Source organism: Callithrix jacchus, chromosome 7 (assembly GCF_049354715.1).
Source record: "Callithrix jacchus isolate 240 chromosome 7, calJac240_pri, whole genome shotgun sequence".
Classification (NCBI taxonomy): Eukaryota; Metazoa; Chordata; class Mammalia; order Primates; family Cebidae; genus Callithrix; species Callithrix jacchus.
The window spans coordinates 145,880,193-145,902,072 of record NC_133508.1 but is presented as its reverse complement, the minus strand read 5'-3'; the positions used below and the strand labels follow the sequence as shown (position 1 = coordinate 145,902,072).

At 37.6% G+C, this 21,880-nt stretch overlaps 1 protein-coding gene and 1 pseudogene across 1 annotated transcript in view; both read right to left on the bottom strand.

Annotated features, from left to right (window-relative positions):
- Positions 1 to 21,880, bottom strand: part of LOC103790893 (uncharacterized) — an 89,546-nt gene that overhangs the window by 57,591 nt on the left and 10,075 nt on the right. The window lies entirely within an intron of this gene.
- LOC144577066 (basic helix-loop-helix ARNT-like protein 1 pseudogene) lies at positions 17,957 to 20,222 on the bottom strand (annotated as a pseudogene).

Below are 21,880 nucleotides of genomic sequence, written 5' to 3'. Positions count from 1 at the left end.
ACTTAATCAGCCATCTCAACAGAAACCAGGAACAGAGATGGGACAATTCTAGCAGAAATGCCAGTTGAGACTATAGGAAGGAGAGAAAATGGGATACAATTAAGGAAGACCATCAGACTTCTTAGAACCTACAGGACTATAGGACTCAACCACCAGGCAGCAAACATGCACTATTCAAAACAAGGGAAGAAGGACTCCAAAGGAGATTCAGAGATCTGCAGAGTTGCTACTCCCACCACCGGCCTAGAGTACCATGGGCTGAGCCAGAGAATGGGACTGCCTCCACCTCAGGTTCAAAGGGTGGGACCAACACCCAGCAGAGCCATGAGAGCATGGCTAGGATATTGGGATCCACTGGAACACCACTGCCACTGGGCAGAGCCATGGAAGAGGAACCACTGCCACCATGGGTCCAGAGGGTAGAACATCAAAATGATTATTCTTGAGCCCTAAGATCTCACAGTGCTTGCCTTGCTATGTTTTAACGTGCTTGGGACTCGTCTTTCCTTTCCTTCTTTCCTCTTTCTTTCTTTTGGAATGGGAATGTCTATCCTATGCCTGTATTTTGGAAGCACGTAACTTGCTTAGTTTCACAGGTTCATAGCTGGAGAGGAATTTGCCTCAGGATGAATTGTACTTCAAATCTTACCCACGTTCAATTTACATGATATTAAGATGAGACTTTGGACTTCAGACTTTTAGAGATAGTGCTGGAACAAGTTAAGTATTTGGGGACTGTTGTAATGTAATGAATTTATTTTGCATGTGAGAAGAACATGAATTTGGAAGAGCCAGGGCAGAATGCAATGGATGAAATGTACGTCTCCAAATTCATGTATTGAAATCCTAATCCAAATGTGATGATATTTGGAGATGGGGCCTTTGGGAGATAAGTAGGTCACGAGAGTAGATCCCTCATGATTGGAATTAGTGCCCTTACAAGATGAGACTAGAGAGCTAGCTAGCTCTCTTTCCCACATGTGAGAGTACAGAAATAAGAGAGCCCTCTGTACACCAGGAAAAAAAACTTCACTCACCAAGAACCTATGTCAGCACTTTGATCTCAAATTTCTAACCTCCAGAACTGTGAGAAATAAATGTTTGTTGTTTAAGTTACCTAGCACATAGTAATTTGTTATAGCAGCCCAAACCAACATAAATGTAATTGCAATCAAGTATCTAAAAATGTGCAGTTGAAATTAAGAAAATCTAAAATAAAGTCATTTTTTTTAAAACAAACAAACTAGGCTAATTATGAATAGAAAGATCCTTTCCCCATTGCTTGTTTTTGCCAGGTTTGTCAAAGATCAGATGGTTGTAGATGTGTAGCATTATTTCTGAGGTCTCTGTTCTGTTCCATTGGTCTATATATCTGTTTCGGTACAAGTACCATGCTGTTTTTGTTATTGTAACTGTAGTACAGTTTGAAGTCAGGTAGCATGATGCCTCCAGCTTTTTGCATAGGATTGTCTTGGCTAAGCAGGCTCTTTTTTGGTTCAATGTGAAATTTAAAATAGTTTTTTCTAGTTCTGTGAAGAAAGTCAATGGTAGCTTGATGGGAATAGCATTGAATCTATAAATTACTTTGGACAGTATGGCCATTTTAATGATATTGATTCTTCCTATCCATGAGCATGGAATGTTTTTCCATTTATTTGTGTCCTCTCTTATTTCCTTCAGCAGTGGTTTGTGGTTCTCCTTAAAGAGGTCCTTTACATTCCTTGTAAGTTGTATTACTAGGTATTTTATTCTCTTTGTAGCAATTGTGAGTGGTAGTTCACGCATAATTTGGCTCTCTGTCTATTATTGGTGTATAGGAATGCTTGTGATTTTTGCACATTGATTTTGTATCCTGAGACATTGCCAAAGTTGTTTATCAGTTTAAGGAGTTTTGGGACTGAGACCATGGGGTTTTCTAAATATACAATCATGTCATCTGCAAACAGAGACAATTTGACTTCCTCTCTTCCTATTGGAATATGCTTTATTTCTTTCTCTTGCCTAATTGCCCTGGCCAGAACTTTTAATGCTATGTTGAATAGGAGTGGTGAGAGAGGGCATCCTTGTCTTACGCCGGTTTTCAAAGGGAATGCTTCCAGCTTTTGCCCACTGAGTATAATATTGGCTATTGGCTATGGGTTTGTCAAAAAACAGGTCTTATTATTTTGAGATATGTTCCATAGAATACCTAGTTTATTGAGAGTTTTTGGCATGAAGGGGTATTGAATTTTATCAAAGACTTTTTCTGCATCTATTGAGATAATCATGTGGTTTTTTTCATTGATTCTGCTTATGTGATGGATTCTGTTTATTGATTTGTGTATGTTGAACCAGGCTTGCAACCCAGGGATGAAGCCAACTTGATCATGGTGGATAGGCTTTTTGATGTACTGATAGATTCAGTTTGCCAGTATACTATTGGGGATTTTTGCATTGATGGCCATTAGGGATATTGGCCCGAAATTTTCTTTTCTTGCTGTGTGTCTACCAGGTTTTGGTATCAGAATGATGCTGGCCTCATAAAATGACTCAGGGAGGAGTCCCTCTTTTGCTATTGTTTGGAAGAGCTTCAGAAGAAATGATACCAGTTCCTCTTTATACCTCTGGTAGAATTAGGCTATGAATCCATCTGGTCCTGGACTTTTTTGTCTGGTAGGCTATTAATCACTGCCTCAATTTCAGAACTTGTTATTGGTCTATTCAGGGATTTGACTTCTTCCTGGTTTAGTCTTGGGAGGGTGTATGTGTCCAGAAATTTATCCATTTCCTCTAGATTTTCTAGTTTATTTGCATGGAGAGGTTTACAGTATTCTCTGATAGTAGTTTGTGTTTCTGTGGAATAAGTGGTGATATCCTTTTTATCATTTTGTATTGCATCTATTTGATTCTTCTCTATTTTCTTCTTTATTAGTCTGGCTAGGGGTCTATCTATTTTGTTAATCTTTTCAAAAAACCATCTCCTGTATTCATTGATTTTTTTTTTGAAGGGCTTTTCCTGTCTATCTCCTTTACTTCTGTTCTGATCTTTGATATTTCTTATCTTCTGCTAGCTTTTGAATTTGTTTGCTCTTGTTTCTTTGTAATTCCCTATTTAATAAAGGTGCTGGGAAAACTGGCTAGCTATATGCAGAAAAGAGAAACTGGACCACTTTCTTACATGTTATACAAAAATTAACTCAAGATGGATTACAGACTTAAACGTCAGACCTAAAAGGCAATACCATTCAGGACATAGGCATGGGCAAAGACTTCATGATTAAAACACTAAAAGCAATTGCAACAAAATGTGAAATAGACAAATTAAACTAAAGAGCTACTGTTCAACAAAATAAACTATCATCAGAGTGAACAGGGAACCGAAGGGATGGGAGAAAACTTTTGCAATCTATCCATCTGATAAAGGGCTAATATCCAGAACATACAAGGAACTTAAGCAAATTTACAAGAAAAAAAAAAACCATCAAAAAGTGGGCAAAGGATATGAACAGACACTTCTGAAAAGAAGACATTTATGTTGCCAAGAAACGTGAAAACAAGCTTATCATCACTGATCATTAGAGAAATGCAAATCAAAACCACAGTGAGATATATTTCACACCAGTTAGAATGGCGATCATTAAAAAGTCAGAAAACAGGCCGGGCGTGGTGGCTCAAGCTTGTAATCCCAGCACTTTGGGAGGCCGAGGTGGGTGGATCACGAGGTCAAGAGATCGAGACCATCCTGGTCAACATGGTGAAACCCCGTCTCTACTAAAAATACAAAAAATTAACTGGGCATGGTGGCACGTGCTACTCAGGAGGCTGAGGCAGGAGAATTGCCTAAACCCAGGAGGCGGAGGTGGTGGTGAGCGGAGATTGCGCCATTGCACTCCAGCCTGGGTAACGAGTGAAATTCTGTCTCAAAAAAAAAAAAAAGTCAGAAAACGACAGATGCTAGAGAGGATGTAGAGAAGGAGGACTGCCTTCACACTGTTGGTGGGAGTTTAAACTAGTTCAATCATTGTGGAAGACAGTGTGGTAATTCCTCAAGGATCTAGAACCATAAATACCATTTAACCAAGCAATCCCATTATTAGATATATACCTATGCACAGGTATGTTTATTGCAGCACTATTCACAATAGCAAAGACTTGGAACCAACTCAGATGCCCATCAGTGTTAGACTGGATAAAGAAAATGTGCCACCTATACAGCATGGAATACTATGCAGTCGTAAAAAATAATGAATTCATGTCCTTTTTAGGAACATGGATGAAGCTACAAACAATAATCCTCAGCAAACAAACACAGGAAGAGAAAACCAAATATCACATGTTCTCACTCATAAGTGGGAATTGAACAATGAGAACACATGTACAAAAAGAGGGGAATGTCACACACTGGGCCTGTCAGGGGGTGGGGGGCAAGGAGAGGGAGAGCATTAGGACAAATACCTAATGCATGCAGGGCTTAAAACCTAGATGATGGGTTGCGGTGTGCAGCAAACCACCATGGCACATGTTTACCTATGTAACAAACCTGTACATTCTGCACATGTGTCCCAGAACTTAAAGTATAATAAATAAACTGAAAAAAAAAAACCAAAATATTTAAAACATTTTAAAAAGATAAGAAAGATCAATGAGAGAAAAGGGACAAAGAGGAAGTATTTACTTTACCAGTTCAGTATTATACTACACACCATAGTCACAAAGACAGTTTAATATTTGACATTTAGAAAAAAAATGGAACGGACAAGAAAGCTCAAGAAAATATCCAAGTATTTGTGGAAGCTTGCTGTGTAAGAAAGGTGGCATCACAAATGAATGTGGAGAGAATTCAATGTTTAGCAGAGTATATTGGAAAAATTCCTTCTACATATGGAAACAACAAAATCAGAGCTCTGCTTTAAACCATACAGAAATGTGAACTAACAGATGCACTGAAGGTTTAAATGTAAAAGCAGAAACTATAGAACTAATGGAAGCTATAGAACATCTTTGGGACCAAGAGGTAGGAAAGTACTTCTTAAATAAGACGCCAAAATTGTAAACCATTATATATTTTGTGGATTTATTTACCAAAAATCAAAGATTTCTGTTCAAGCAAGAATATCATGGAAAAAACAAAGAAACCAAAGACAAATGAAATGACATACTAGAAACATATATGTGCAAGTCTAAGTACAACAAAGATTAATATCTAGGATAAATATGTAACTCCTATGAAACATTAGGGACATGATAGAAAATCCATCAAAAGTAAAAGATGTAAACAGATAATTCATAGAAAATAACATGTGAATTTTTAATATTCCTATGAAGAGATGTTCAAATTGTACTAGGAATCAAGGAAATGCATGTTAAAAAAATGAAATTCTATTTTATGCCTAACAGAACAGCAAATACTAGAAAACTGAATAACACTAAATAATAAACAATATACAAAGAAACGGGAACCTTCACACATTGCTGGCAGGATTGAATTGGTACAGCTAGCCAATACTGGAAAAAATATGGAAATTTTGGAAAAAATATTGGAAATATTTCCAATATAAAAAAAAAACAGAAAAAAATATGGCAGTATTTCATAAAATTAAAACAAAATTGAAACTGGATACCTTAGTAGTAGTAAAATGTACAAATGCATATTCCTATGACTTAGAAAATTATGTGAAATTCTCTCAGGTACATAAAAGGAAAGAGTTTTTTATGGGTGAAGTAGGAGGAAAAATTTGATGTCCATTTCTTGGGGAACAGACAAGGAAGAAGTGATAAGTTCATACTATGAGTATGTTAGAAGCAATAAATTAAATGAGCATATAACATCAAGGACAAATCATAAAGTAAGAAATCAGACATGGCATCTAGCACAATACTAGCTATACAAATCCAAAACATGAATACAACAATACTACATGCTCCTGAGAATATGTAAATATAAATACATAAATATCTAAGAACACAGATTAAACGTATTAGATAGAATAAGTGCCTGTCATAACTAACATTTATTGAACATTTATTGAAATGCTCAGCCCTGTTTTAAATATACTAACCAATGTACTAAAGTAATTCTCAAAACATTTATCATTTTTATCCCTACTATATAACTGAGGTCAATGGCCCACAGAGAGGTTGATATAGCAAGTGGTGGCAGATGTGGAATTCAAGCCTAGGCAATCCGACTCCAGAGCCTGTGCTCTTTGCTTCCCCTATGTTCTCTATGGAGAGGAGGCAAAAACTCAAGAGGGTAAATGAGAATAGTATGCAATGAATAGTTAACCCCCACACCTGAGATCTGCAAAAGGAAACAAAGTCTTCAATTACAAGATCTCCTTGTTACTCACAACACCAAGTCAAGTGCTTATATAAAAAGATCAGGAAGATTATTAAATATTTGGCCCTTTCTTGTTCTAAAATTTTGAAATCCTAATATTTGACCTTACATTTTTTATGATAGAAGACCCAATCAGATACAGTGTATCCATGAAAAAAAGAAAAATAGATTGTTTTTCACTTTTCAAGGGCAATCTCAATATTACATCATAGAAATTAATTCTTAACACAAAGTAGGTACTTTCATCAACAGGTAGATAATAATTTTAAGTTCTAGATTTTGGCAAACAAAGAAACTGGTAGCTGTGTTTATACACATAATACTAGTATCTCTAGCTAAACTGGCAGATTATTAGGGGGGAAATATTGTAACTTTAGCACCTGAGGCAAGTATTGTACGGATTATATTATCATAATAGCGATGATATTTAGAGTGAAATAAAAACAAAATAAAACACAAAGTAATCTTAAGTAGAACGCTTCCAGAAGTGAATAATTTCAGTGGTACTTGTTGCAGGATGAAGTAAAAAGTAGTACTGCCATTCATCCCAGTCTACTGTCATTGACCCATCACTACCCATGCTGAAACTTTAAAAAAAGAAAATAGTGCTTATAACATTTATGTCAAAGTTAGTACCATTATAAAAAATAAATAATTCTTGGCTGGGCGCGGTGGCTCATGCCTGTAATCCCAGCACTTTGGGAGGCCGAGGCGGGTGGATCACGAGGTCAAGAGATCGAGACCATCCTGGTCGAAATGGTGAAACCCCGACTCTACTAAAGATACAAAAAATTGGGCTGGGCACGGTGGCTCACGCCTGTAATCCCAGCACTTTGGGAGGCCGAGGTGGGTGGATCACGAGGTCAAGAGATCGAGACCATCCTGGTCAACATGGTGAAACCCCGTCTCTACTAAAAATACAAAAAATTAGCTGGGCACGGTGGCGCGTGCCTGTAATCCCAGCTACTCAGGAGGCTGAGGCAGGAGAATTGCCTGAGCCCAGGAGGCGGAGGTTGCGGTGAGCCGAGATTGCGCCATTGCACTCCAGCCTGGGTAACAAGAGCGAAACTCCGTCTCAAAAAAAAAAAAAAAAAAAAAAGATACAAAAAATTAGCTGGGCATGGTGGCGAGTGCCTGTAATCCCAGCTACTCGGGAGGCTGAGGCAGGAGAATTGCCTGAACCCAGGGGGCGGAGGTTGCGGTGAGCCGAGATCGCGCCATTGCACTCCAGCCTGGGTAACGAGCGAAACTCCGTCTCAAAAAAAAAAAGATAAATAAATAATTCTTAAATATTTATTTTTGGAGCCACTCCTTTTGACTTCATTGAAATTACTGTATTTTCATATTGTTATTTAAATGGACTTTATTTTTTAAAGCAGTTTTAGGTTTTCAGAAAATTTGAGACAATAACACAAAGACTCCGATATATTCCCACACTCAGAGTCCCCAAGTGGTAACACTTCACATTATTATGGTACATTTGTTATAATTAATGAACCAATATTGCTACATTATTATTCACTAAAGTCCATACTTTATACAGAGTTTCTTAGTTTTTAACTAATGTCCTCTTTTTTTTTAGGATCCCAGCTGAAATAGCACATTCTATTTAGTCATCACATTTCCTTAGGCTTCTCTTGGCTATGATAGTTTCTCTTTCCTTGTTTTTGATAACCTCGACAGCTTCAAGGAGTGCCGATGGGGTAACTGGCCCTCTAGTCGAATTTATTCCATAATGCTTTTTAATTATTTACTTGTATTTCTCATATTTTCCTATAACACTCAGTATTCAATAAATAGCTGTTGTATGAATGAATAAATGGATGAAAAGTGAATAAAACTGATTGAAGGGTAATTTTATACCTTTTGGCTCTTCAAGTATTATTTTTACTTCTGATCCTCTTCTCCCTATTTGTAGCTTTTTAATCAACTTTAAAACAACCTTTTATTTATGAATTTAAACAGAAGACTCACTTCTATTTTGAGACGGAGTTTCGCTCTAGTTACCTAGGCTGGAGTGCAATGGCGCGATCTCGGCTCACCGCAACCTCTGTCTTCTGGGTTCAGGCAATTCTCCTGCCTCAGCCTCCTGAGCAGCTGGATCTACAGGCACGCGCCACCATGCCCAGCTAATTTTTTTGGTATTTTTAGTAGAGACGGGGTTTCACCATGTTGATCAGGATGGTCTCCATCCCTTGACGTCGTGATCCACCCGCCTCGGCCTCCCAAAGTGCTGGGATTACAGGCGTGAGCCACCGCGCCCGGCCCGAAGACTCACTTTTTACAGTGGAAAATTTAGAATTCACTTAATTTTTAAGCATCTCGCATTTTTTTAAGAAGCATCAGAAGTTGTTTCATTGTTTCTAAAAGGTAGAATTAGTGAAATGCTTTTTAAATAGCATTATTGTAAATAAAAATTTTAAGAAACTAATTCTATTCTGCCAACAAAAAGATTAGTGCAATTTCCAGTTCTAGCCAAGACAAAATAGTGGCTACAGAACTTAGATTGCCACTGTTAAGCCAAGCTGAAAGTGGACACAATATATGAAACAACTGTTTTCAGGGATTGGTCTACAAACAGGACAGGGCTATGATACTTGTGAGAAGAGAAACCAAGGAGTTGAGCTCCCCTTTCATTCTCATTTCTGGCTCAGGACACTCCAAATTGTAGCATAGACAAGTAGGAGCCTAAAGAAAGAACAGGTGAATAGAATAAATAAAGATTGGAGCTCAGGGCTGCTGAGAGGGCAGGAATTTGCAGGGCAAATTTTGGAGGGTGTTCCAGAAACTATACAGGTAGCCCTTCGAACCACTTGACACCATCGGCCTGACAAAAATAGCTACTGGAGGACTGTGAGTTTGTAGAAATTCAGTAGCTGAGCAATGCTGAAGTTCAAAAAAGAAAGCAAAGATGAAAGCAGGGGCAAGAAACATTACATACAGGGGAAACTGAGAAAAGCAGCCACTGACATCAAAGTCAGTTCTTGATAGCAGACTTTTTTTTTTTTGAGATAGAGATTGCTCAAGCGATTCTCTTTCAGCCTCCTGAGTAGCTGGGACTACAGGTGCCTGCCACCACGCCCAGCTAATTTTTGTATTTTTAGTAGAGATGGGGTTTCACCATGTTGGCCAGGCTGGTTTCAAACTCCTGACCTCAGGTGATCCACCTGCCTTAGCCGCCCAAAGTGCTGGGATTACAGGCATGAGCCACCATGCCTGGCTGGCAGCAGACATCTTTAGTGATAACTTCAAAGTGCTGAAAGAAAAAAAACCTGTCATCCTAGAACACAATTGCAATAAAAGTCACTTTCAAAAATGAAGGTGAGGGCCGGGCACGGTGGCTCACGCCTGTAATCCCAGCACTTTGGGAGGCCGAGGCGCGTGGATCATGAGGTCAAGAGATCAAGGCCATCCTGGACAACATGGTGAAACCCCATCTCTACTAAAAATACAAAAAATTAGCTGGGCATGGTGGTGCATGCCTGTAATCCCAGCTACTCAGGAGGCGCTGAGGCAGGAGAATTGCCTGAACCCAGGAGGCGGAGGGTGCGGCGAGCCGAGATCGCGCCATTGAACTCCAGCCTGGGTAACAAGAGCGAAACTCCATCTCAAAAAAAAAAAAAAAAAAAAAAAAAAATGAAGGTGATATATGGAATAGATATAGAGGAAACAAAATAATCACTACAAAATTCACCTGTGGGCAATGTGCACTGCCTCAGTCTGCTTTGTCTTATGACACTACATTGTAATCATCTGGAAGAATTATCTACTCTAATAGACTGAAACCCTCAAGTGGAGACTGTGACTTGTTCATAATTGCATCTTTGCAACTAGAGCTATGACTGGTTGATATGAGTTCTATAAATAAACTTTGAAAAAATCATTGCTATCAGTAATTCATAATTTATCTAAGAGTATGATTCAGCAGTGTATTTCCAATTTTCCAAAAACAGTATAGCAACATATAATTTTGTAATATCTTATAAAATACCACTTGTCATAACAATAAAAAAAAATCAGAGATTGACAAAGCTCCCAAGTTTCTATCAAACTTGTCCTGTTATTTCTTTTTTTTTTAAAAAAAAGCTTATTTTTTGTCGGGGTCCGGCACGTCTGCCGGGGGACTACCGACCCGCGGGAGTCCCCAAGACCGCCAACGTAGATGTCTCGTTCAACCTGAGAGAGAGAGTGCGCGGAAAAGAAAGAATATAGAAAAGTAGAGTCTGGAGGGCTGCGTGAAGATTATGGCCAAAACGCAGCAAATTTATTTTTGTGGGTTACAGCTTTTATACCTTTTGTCTTGTTTACATTTACGTCATCTCAGCAGAAAGAAACAAAGGGGAAAACAGAAAGGAAACAAAAACTCCATAAAATAGATATCCAGGGCTTGATATCCTGCTCAGGAAACAGTTTAAGGGGGCTAGTGGTAGTAGTTTACATTTCAATGATTTTACATTCCAAAGATACAATGGCACCCTTAAGGTGGCTGGTTAAACCTGTTTTGCATCAGGAGCTAAAACAAAGGCTTGGCTCCAGGGAAAATATGGGCAGAGGTCTCTGCTCCTCTTAGACATTTCAATTGCAGCAAGTTTATTGCTTACACAGAGACTGAAGGGGGACATGGAAGCAGACAGCACAATGTCCTCATAAACTGCAGGCCTTTGCTTTGCATTTTGTTGTTGCTTTTAGTGAGTCAGCTTACGGCTTTGTCTCACTCGACAGCCCTCGAGGTGAGGAAATGCAGTACAGGTCCAGCAGCCAAACTGAGACGAATCAACTAACTGTCTCGAGCCTTTGGCGCGAACACCACAATTTTTAATTTTAAGAAACCTTATTTCTTGTTTAATTGCTTATGAATAGAAAACATATTCTGTATAATTCCAGTTCTTTTTAATCTTTCACATTTCCTTTAAGATCCAATGTATGGGCAATTCTTATAAATGTCCTGTGTGTGCTTTAAGAAACACATATTCTTCAGTTTTCAAATACAATATTCTATGTATGTTTGCTAGGTAATGGTTGGTGATGGTACTGCTATATTTTATCTTTAATGATATTTACCATCTGCTTGTTATATTAAATACTGAGAAATCTGAGTTAAACTCTCTTACTCTAATAATTGACTTATCTATTCTTCCTTGTACTTTCATTAATTCTTGATTTATAGATTTGGGGCTAAATTATTAGATCTATACAAGTTTAGAATTGTATATTCTGGGTAAATAAAATCCCTAATCACTATAAAATGCCCCTTTTTATTTTTGTAATGTTTTGGTTTTTCATCCTTTTTCTTCTAACACTTCCATTTACTTAAAAATATACCTCTTGTACAATATGTAATTAGAGTTTGTCCACAGCAACAGCCAAAACCAGATTTACACTGTCAAAGACTTAAAATGTTCTGTCAGATAGAAGATACAGATTAATAGGATACATTTCATGTTAAGATATAAAAGAATCACAAAACAAAGAAATAAGAAACTATACGGAATTATCAAACATTTGAAAAAGAACCAAATGATATAAACTTCTATAAATAAAATTTTGAATAAACTCAATAGAATGGTCAAGTGAAGAAAAGAGATGAAAAGAAGAATTGAAGTTATATTTGAAGGACTTACCCGGAATGACACACAGAAGAGAAGAAAGTAGAAAATATTTTTTAAAAGACTAAGAAAATGAAGGGAAAGTTATATTTTAAAATATAAAGATTGAGAATTTTCCAAAACTGTTGTAAGACATGAACACATAATTTCAAGAAGTACAACACTAATGTTGAGGAAATATAATTAAAAAAATAAAGAAAGCCAGGCCTATTCACTAGATAAAAGCTACAGAATCCCAAAGACAAAAAGATGATCACAAGAGAACACAGAAGAGACAGATCCCCTACCAAGGATCAATAAAAAGACTAGCCCAATCTTCCATCTAATAGTGGAATTAAAAGCAGTAGAATAACGTCTCAAAGTTCTGAGAAAAATAATTGTCAAACTAAAACCGTGTATCTACAAAATTTCTCTTTCCAGAACAAAAGTGAAATACACGTGCTTTCAGATGCTCAACAACTAAGAGTTAAGTGCCAATATAGTTCCACTAAAAGAACTTCCAAAGGATGTAGTTTATGAAGAAAAATCCTGGATGAGTAATGTGGGATGCAAGCAACAATGGTGAGTAAGTAAGATGCTAAATATAAATACATCAAATACGTTTTCTGTATAAAATAACAATTGCAATACCTATTTGTTCACCTTAAAAAGAGAACAAAACAGCCTATAAATCAGGAGAGGGGTAACTGGGGCTAAAAGTGTTCTAAACTCTATTGTTTGAAGACGGTGTACAGATTTTGTTTAACTTTAGCCTTTAAGTTAAGCTTGTACAGTAAAATTTCAAGCTTAACTACTAACAAGAAACAAAGTATATAAATCAAAACCACTGAAACAATGAATAAGGAAAAAAGATGAGAAAAGCTTTATTAAAAAGAAAGGAAAAAGAGAAGTCTATAAATACTGTAAATCGGTATTACAATCAATCCAATTTCATTCAGTCTCTTACAGAGGATATAAAAAGAGAGACTACTCCATAAGGCATTCCATTAGGGCCTTGTAACCTAAGAAACAAAGTCAGATTAGGACAGTGGAGAAAAGAAAAGAACAAGAAATCTCAGCCATGAACATAAATGTAAAAGCTATGAACAAAATTTTAGCAAATTGAATCCACCACAATATTTTTTTTTTTGAGATGGAGTTTCGCTCTTTTCACCCAGGCTGGAGTGCAATGGCGCGATCTCGGCTCACCGCAACCTCCGCCTCCTGGGTTCAGGCAATTCTCCTGCCTCAGCCTCCTCCACCACAATATTTTTAAGTTGTGTTTATCCTAGGAACGTAAGGATGAATTAACAAAGAGAAAAAATCTGTAAGTTAATTCACCATATTAACAGATTTTTAAAAGATACATATTATCTCATAAATCTAAACCCATTTATAATTTTTAAAAGTCTCTTGATAAAATAGGAACTTTTTTAACATGATGAAGATGATAAAGCACTTGTAATGGTAAAATATTTGAAGTATTCCCTTTAAGATCAAGAAAGAAACAGAGTGCCCATCATTACCAAATATTTTTATTCAACATCATTACAGCAAGAATAGAAAAACTAATTAATCAAAAGAATAAGGATTGGAAAGAGAGAAATAAATTCATCAGAATTCAAAGTATTATTTCCAAGTAGTATATTACATGGCAATTTCACCTTCTGTCCCCTCCACTTCCCCACAGCACAATTTATCTGGTTCTTCTTAAGCTATAAACACATCTTGCATCCTTGTTAAAAACTCAAGGATCACAGCTTGAGGCTGTTTAAAGTCACAGGTGTCAACAAACATGTCATTCTAACCCAGTTCGAATCTATTCTATGCAGAGGGTATATCAAGCACTAGACACTTGGCAGCATTATGGGCAAATTCAAACTGTTGTAACTTAAGAGATGAGCTAGCTGAAAGAGGGTTTGAAAATCCATGTACCACCTCCAGAGGATCCTAGAGTCAACCTAAGTGCCCATTTCACAGTTCTTACTCTCAAGCCCAGGGAAGTATGAGAATGAGCACACTACTATTAAGTTTTGTGATTTGCAGGGACAAGAGACAATGGCAGATTAAGGTTAAGTAAAAGGATCCAGACAACATAAGGTTTTCTTTTCATCTCCTCCTTCCTCTACTTCCCCCTCTCTCCTGGCCTTTTAAAACTTCTCCTTATGATAAATTGTCTCCATTCCTTTATAGAAAAGCATAATGGTTTCAACCCTGGAATCCCTTCTTCACAAGAAATCTTCCTGAAAGTTTAAGATATAAAACAAATGAATGCAGAACTGTTTGGTTCAAGGAATAGCTGGAAGCCAGAAACTCATTCTGATTGTTTCCCCCTCCCTTCTCCCACAAATACACAAAGGTCACCCTTCAAAACAGTTTGAAGAACGATTACACTGGTAATATGTGTGATACATGTGATTTCATTTGCTTAAATGATCAACCTAGGGAATGACTTTGCAAGTTGCTCTTAAAGGGATAGATTCCAAGTAAGGTAGAATTAAGCAAATAAGGCAAGCAGGTTTATTCACCAACTTATAGAATAAGGGGTGACATTCCACATTTATAGCAATTAGTTTCTAACATCAAGTATAAAACACAAGAAAAAATTATTAAAATTAAAGACAAGAACTGACCTGCTCAGAATTGTTTTTGCCTGGACTTCAGAAATATGCATACCCAAAGATTTCAAAACAGTAATTATTTCTGAGGCATCTATTACTCCTTTAACAATGAAAAAATGTCAGGTTAAAGTATCCGAAAGACAGTAAGGCAAAATATACTTAGAATGTAAAAGGCTTTAAAATCCCATGTTTCTGACCTATAATCCCAGATGCACAAGTCAAAGCCTAAAAAACTTTTCAGAAAATTTCATAACATAGTTCATTTGGTGGCAAAATCTACTTTAAACTCATATTAGGTTAATTTTAGTCAATTACTTATCTAATTTATGTGAATATTCATGTTTCACTGCTGAAGTATTCATGCTGATAACTGCATGGTGATGCTCCATACTCCACTTGGAGTATTGCATAAGACATCATATATGTACTGCATTACTTTTCCAAAATCCAAATTTTAAATTTCAAAACGCATGTGGTCTCAGGCGTTTCCAAAGGAGACTGTAGGTCTATAACACATTCTTGACTATTATACCTACTTGGAAAGAATTGAAAAAGTAAATTCTGAAGATTTGATCCACGGGCATGAAAATAAGCCCAGTCAATGTTGTATAAGGTAAGCTTTTTTTTTTTTTTTGAGACGGAGTTTCGCTCTTGTTACCCAGGCTGGAGTGCAATGGCGCGATCTCGGCTCACCACAACCTCTGCCTCCTGGATTCAGGCAATTCTCCTGCCTCAGCCTCCTGAGTAGCTGGGACTACAGGCACGCGCTACCGTGCCCAGCTAATTTTTTTGCATTTTTAGTAGAGACGGGGTTTCACCATGTTGACCAGAATGGTCTCGATCTGTTGACCTGGTGATCCACCCACCTCGGCCTCCCAAAGTGCTGGGATTACAGGCTTGAGCCACCGCCCCCGGCCAAGGTAAGCTTTAAAAGAAACAATTTACTTAAAATACAACACCAAACTCTTTTAACATACCATACGCTATGCTAATTAACTCAAATCAACTAATATATTTAAGCCTACTACGCATTTTACAGTCAATGTTGGATGTTGTGAAGGGTAAATTAAGTATTCCATATTCTCCTCAAACTCTAAAATACAAATCGAATCCTATCACTCTCCATGTCCAAAGAAACTTTGATTCCTCCCTTGTGCAAAGCGAATAGTTGAGGATATCCAATATTTTTAAATATAAGGACATTTTAATGTAAAGATAAATTAACTTTAGTGTCTCATAGTTGAAAAATACAGTGTCAAAAAGCTGCTATAAATTTAGTCACACTTTTCATTTGTATTTATGAACCATAGCTGCCTATGCATACCTTTATATATTCATATTTGTATAAGATATTACTTATTTGGCCAGTAGACAAAGTCCTTTATTCATCTATAGAATTTCAGACTCTTGTCAATAACTAAAGGCCCCAGTATTTCCAAGCACCACAGAATGTAATTTACCGGTCTATTAACCTAGAAATCAAAGTTTCTTTAATAGGGGAGGCAATATCCTCTGCCTTATGTACCATTATAATCTTCAGATACTAACTTTTCAATTCAAGTTAATAATTTTTAAAATTTGAAAACCTACTATGTAAATCACTAAGCTAAATGTCAAGGAATCTAAATTTAATAAACACCCCCAAGGAGTTTACCAATTTGTACAGATGCACCAATTTCTTTAAAAATAATTACTGCTAAATGCATGTTAATAGAAGAGCTATGAATAAACTGCAATAGAAGGGTAAATAAAGGAGTAAATAACAAGAGTCACAAACGAGGCACTATAAAGGATGGACAAGAGACCACCAAAGAAACAAAAAGCATTTTAATAACTGGTGCGGTAAGAGCAAGATACACATATTTATTTAACTAACAGTTACTGCAAACTTACATATGATATTAGAAATAAGTAGAGTAAATATAAATACCTGCAGAGGAAGGGTAGTGATATGGAGCAGGTACAAAGGAATTGTTTCTGAGATGCTTCTAATAATCTACTTCTTAGTCTAGATGCTGTTTTCATGCTATGTATTTGCCTTGTGAAAATTCATGGAGTTTACATTTATCATTTATTTACATATTTTGAAGCATATGTTATATATCAATGAAATCTTCCACAAAAAAACAGTAAGTCAGGGCAAAACTGGAAATGTCATTTAACCAGCTCTGACCTTGTCTAGTACTTTCCCCACTATGCCTTTGTTCAAGCTATTGTTTCTGCTCAAGAAAGCTTTCTTTTCATTTCTGTGTATGTATTAACCCAGTACAAATCTTCATTGTGTCTGGGCACAATTAGGTTCTCCTCAAGTCACTTTTATACCAATGATCATAGTCTATCTTGTGTTTAGCTATGTAGGCCTGTTCTTACTCCACCCAAAACTGTGTTTCTGAAGGCTTTTGTTACCATTCTTCCTAGTGCACTAGCTCACATATAATGCTCAAATACTGTTTGCTTAATTGACTAAAATATATGAAGTAATCCTCACCTAAAAGAACCTAGAATTCAGACAAATACGTATTAAAAAACTATAACATAATCAAGGTCTATGGGCTTAACGGGACATTCAAAATTGTCTTTAATCATATGCAGTAAGCTTTCACAGAGAAGATGGAATTGAATGGAATAATAATATTTAGATAGATGGAAGGGAGGATTGCAATCATTCCAACAATGTAATTCCAGGGAGAAATGCAAATTATTACATTCCTATACCAGTGACTATTGCTAAGTTACAAACCACCCCAAAATTTAGTGGCTTACAAAGAACATATTTAATCATGAATATCCATTCTGAGTTTGGTTCAACTTGTTGGTTCAGTTGGTTGGTTCTTCTTCTGGTCTTATCTTGGTCATTCATGTAAATTTAATCAACTGCTGGTTCAACTGCAGCTGGCCAAGATAACTTTAATCACATGTCTGTCATCTCAGATGAGAATACAGAACAGTTAAGGACTAATTGGGTTAACTCTCTCCATGTGATCTCTTTAGCTGGGTAGCTATGATAGCAGCAGGAGTCAGACAAATACTCAGGCAGAAAGGGGCAAGTCCCTGGTGAAACTCAACCATCAAACCAAAGACAGCCTAAAGTCTGAAAACTGAGCTACCAGAGTCCATGACTGAAGCAAGAACTTCCTCAATGCCTTTAGTCAATGAAATGATGCTCTTTCCAGACCTGCCCATTAGTGCTGGACAACTAGTAGAAATAATCCAATATTTGATAGTAGGAGTAACTTAAAGGCTATTAAAAGTGCCCTTTAGACTAACAATTATATTCATATTAAGTTAACTGTAGTTAAAAAACACATACCATCATCATTTTTGCCCAGACTATTAAATGCCAGCTTCATTTTCTTCTCATGGTCTTGAAGATACTGCATAAATTCTCCAAAGTCCAATACTGCATCATCATTGGTATCTCCAGCCTTAAAAATTACCCACAAAAAAGAAGAAACTAATTGCACAGATGTATCATACGTAAAGCCACTATACCATGCTAACATGTCCGCATTTCACTCATAATAATTGTGATTTCCATAAGCATCCATTATTCTAGCTTTTCAGTCACAGCTGCAAGGCTAAGTATATTAAGTGATTTTAAAATTTGTGCAATCGTAGATTAAGTAGTCACGATGCCATTTCAAATAATTATAAATCTATCAGTAAGTATTTACCTGAGGTAAACAATTAATGCCCAAGTACCTCAAAGGGATAATGATACTTAGATACATAGCCTTTGCCATTGGAGACCTGAAAAATCTGTTAACTAAATGAGATAAAGTAAGTGGATTTCCAGTATGTCCCTCAGCATAATGGTTTGAGACCTAGCCTTATAAAGTGTGAGTGTATATTCAAGTCCTGTTGGAGCCTTTTGCTTTTTTTTTGTTTTTTTGCGACGGAGTTTCGCTCTTGTTACCCAGGCTGGAGTGCAATGGCGCGATCTCGGCTCACCGCAACCTCCGCCTCCTGGGTTCAGGCAATTCTCCTGCCTCAGCCTCCTGAGTAGCTGGAATTACAGGCATGCGCCACCATGCCCAACTAATTTTTTTTTTTTTAATATTTTTAGTAGAGACGGGGTTTCACCATGTTGACCAGGATGGTCCCGATCTCTTGACCTCGTGATCCACCCACCTCGGCCTCCCAAAGTGCTAGGATTACAGGCGTGAGCCACCGCGCCCGGCCGCCTTTTGCTTTTTTAAATAAAAATTTATAACAGTTTTTTATAGAACAAGGGAAACATTTATTTAACATATTTAACTGTCTAATACTTATAGCCTGTGCTGCGGGATGTGCAGAAGCTTTTTTGATCTTTTTTCTTTGAGCAAGTAGAGGGGAAGTCTTTGTCTTCAACCCTTACTGAAGGTCTGTTACACTTCATCCCACAGAAGAAAGAACGTCATGCTCCACAACATAATTGAGATGGCCCAGGGGTTATATCTGTTTTAACTGGAAGTCCAGTTTCTGCATCTCTGAGCCGCTCCTGAGGTGCGGTGTCCGAGGAGGATAGTTGCTCCTTGACTTTGGCGATATCTTTAGGATACAGGAAGTCAAACAAACTCTGACCAATCAGATCATTCTGGCTGTAGTTGAGGATCTTGAAGACAGACTCTGAGACAAAGAGTATCTTCCCTCGGTCACATTCTACCACAAACAAAAATCCATCTGCTGCCCTGAGAATGAGGTATTTCAATTCATCGTCTGATAGAAAAGTTGGTTTGTAGTTTGCTTCTGTATATGGATTGGTGGCACCTCTTAATGTTTTCATGTGCTGAACAGCCATCCTCAGCACAGTAAGTTTATCTAATTTCCTGAACATTGCGTTGCATGTTGGTACCAAAGAGGCCAATTCATCTATAAAACTGTTCATTTTATCCTGACACTGCTTTTCAATCTGTGAGCTTCCCTTGCATTTTTTAGTCTTTCTTGGTGTTCTGCATATTCTAACCTTCCATGAGGGTCATCTTTGTCTGTGTCCATTCTTTCTATATTAATCATAGCATCTCCTAGTGCTCATCGGACCCCCAAATTCCACATGTAGTCAGTGAAGCTGCCTTTCCATTTGCAGTTGCAATCCACACCAGTGGTACCAAGAGAGCTGGAGAGCAGGTCAGTGGGGCCCGGGGCCATGAAATCACTGATGGTTGAAGAAATGTTCATTCTCTGGTCTGCCATTGGATGATCTGAAGTTACAGCTCTTACACCCCAGATCCAGCTTGGGAAGAGTTAGGGGCCTCTGGATTTGTTGGTCACCTCAAAGTGATTTTCATGTTTTGTAATTTCTTTTTTTTCTTTTTTTGATACGGAGTTTCGCTCTTGTTACCCAGGCTGGAGTGCAATGGCGTGATCTCGGCTCACCGCAACCTCTGCCTCCTGGGTTCAGGCAATTCTCCTGCCTCAGCCTCCTGAGTAGCTGGGATTACAGGCAGGCGCCACCACGCCCAGATAATTTTTTGTATTTTTAGTAGAGACGGGGTTTCACCATTTTGACCAGGATGGTCTCCATCTGTTGACCTTGTGATCCACCCGCCTTGGCCTCCCAAACTGCTGGGATTACAGGCGTGAGCCACCGCATCCAGCCTGTAATTTCTTTTCAGGCAGTTAGCTTCTTCCAAAAACCAGTGAAGACCCAGGATTCCACATTGGAAAAGTTAAGCTTGGGTCCAAACATATGCACTCTAGCCAGCACCACTGTGGCTCACGGGTAGCACCTGTGCCCACGCCTGCACTTGGATCCCGTAGTGGCGGCGGCAGTGAGTCCGGTGCAGTTAAACAGACACCTCTGTCGCTGACCTACTTCCTGCCTTCCAAAAAATTCATAATATTTTTAATGCATATCATATATATTTTCAGCAAACTCCTACTTCTAGACCATGTCTTTTTCATCTTTGGACCATCAATACCTAGCATGAAGTATGGCATACATAAGCCCTTAATATATTTTTATTGAATTAAAAAATAAACACTGTAAGCACCTGTCCGCATCTGACTAGGTGAGGTGCTAGGGATTAAAAGACAAGAAGATACAGTCTCTGCCCTGAAGGAAGTTACAGACCAGTAGAAACCATGCATATAACCAAAGACAATGTGTTAGCTGACATATGGGGAATGTATTCAAGTGAGGTTTGGGGAGATTCAGGAGAGCCTTTACAGAGGAAGAGTGCTTGAGCTGAGGCTTGCAGAGAAAAAAATAGCTGGACAAATAAATGAGGCAGGATATTTCAGGAATATGTGACACTATTTTCAAAGAGGCAGAATATATGATAATTAGAAAAACATAATAGTAACAGCTAATATTTATTGAGCACTTTGAAGCTTTTTATATGAATGAATTCATTTAATCATCATAACAATCCTTTGCCCAACACCAAACCATAATTTATAAATTATAGGATCTGTGGGAGAGACAGATTGCAATATGGTAACACTTGGGAGCATCATACTACAGTTTGAACAATGGATATCTCATCTAGACAGAATATTAATAAGGAAATACTGGACTTGAACAACACTTTCAACGAAATGAACTTCACAGACAAATATAAAACCTTTCATCCAATAGAAACAGAATACACATTCTTCTCAGGGCACACAGGACATTTTCCAAGATAGATCACGTTAGGTCACAAAACAAGCCTCAGCAAATGTAAGAAGACTGGAATAGTTTCAAATCTCTTTTGACCACAGTGCCATGATACCAGAAATAAATAGCAACAGGAATTTTGGAAAATTCACAGATACATGGAAATTAAACAACATGCCCTGAACAAATGAGTCAATGAAGAAATTAAAATAAAAATTTTAAAAATACCTTGAAACCAACTAAAATGGAAATACAATATACCAAAACCTGTGGGATATGGCAAAAGCAGTTCCAACAGTAAAATTTACAGCAATAAACGCCTAGATTAAAAAAAAGAAGAAACATCTCAAGTAAATAACCTAATGTTACACCTAAAGGAACTAGAAGAAAAACAAGTTTGTTAGTGCAAAGTTAGCAAAATGGAAGAAATATTAAAAATCAAAGCAGAAATAAATGAAAGACCAGGCATGGTAGCTCACACCTATAATCCTAGCACTTTGGGAGGCTGAAGTGGGCAGATCACTTGAGATCAGGAGTGTGAGACCAGCCTTCCCAACAAGGTAAAACCCTGTTTCTACTAAAAATACAAAAACTATCTAGTGTGGTGGCACACACCTCTCATCACAAGCTAGCCAGGAGGCTGAGGCAGGCAAATCACTTGAACCCAGGAGGTGGAGGTTGTACTGAGCCAAGATCACACCACTATCTACCACTTTTCCTCTGAGGCATCACTAATTACTTTAAACCTGAGAAATTAAACTCTCCAAGCAAAAGA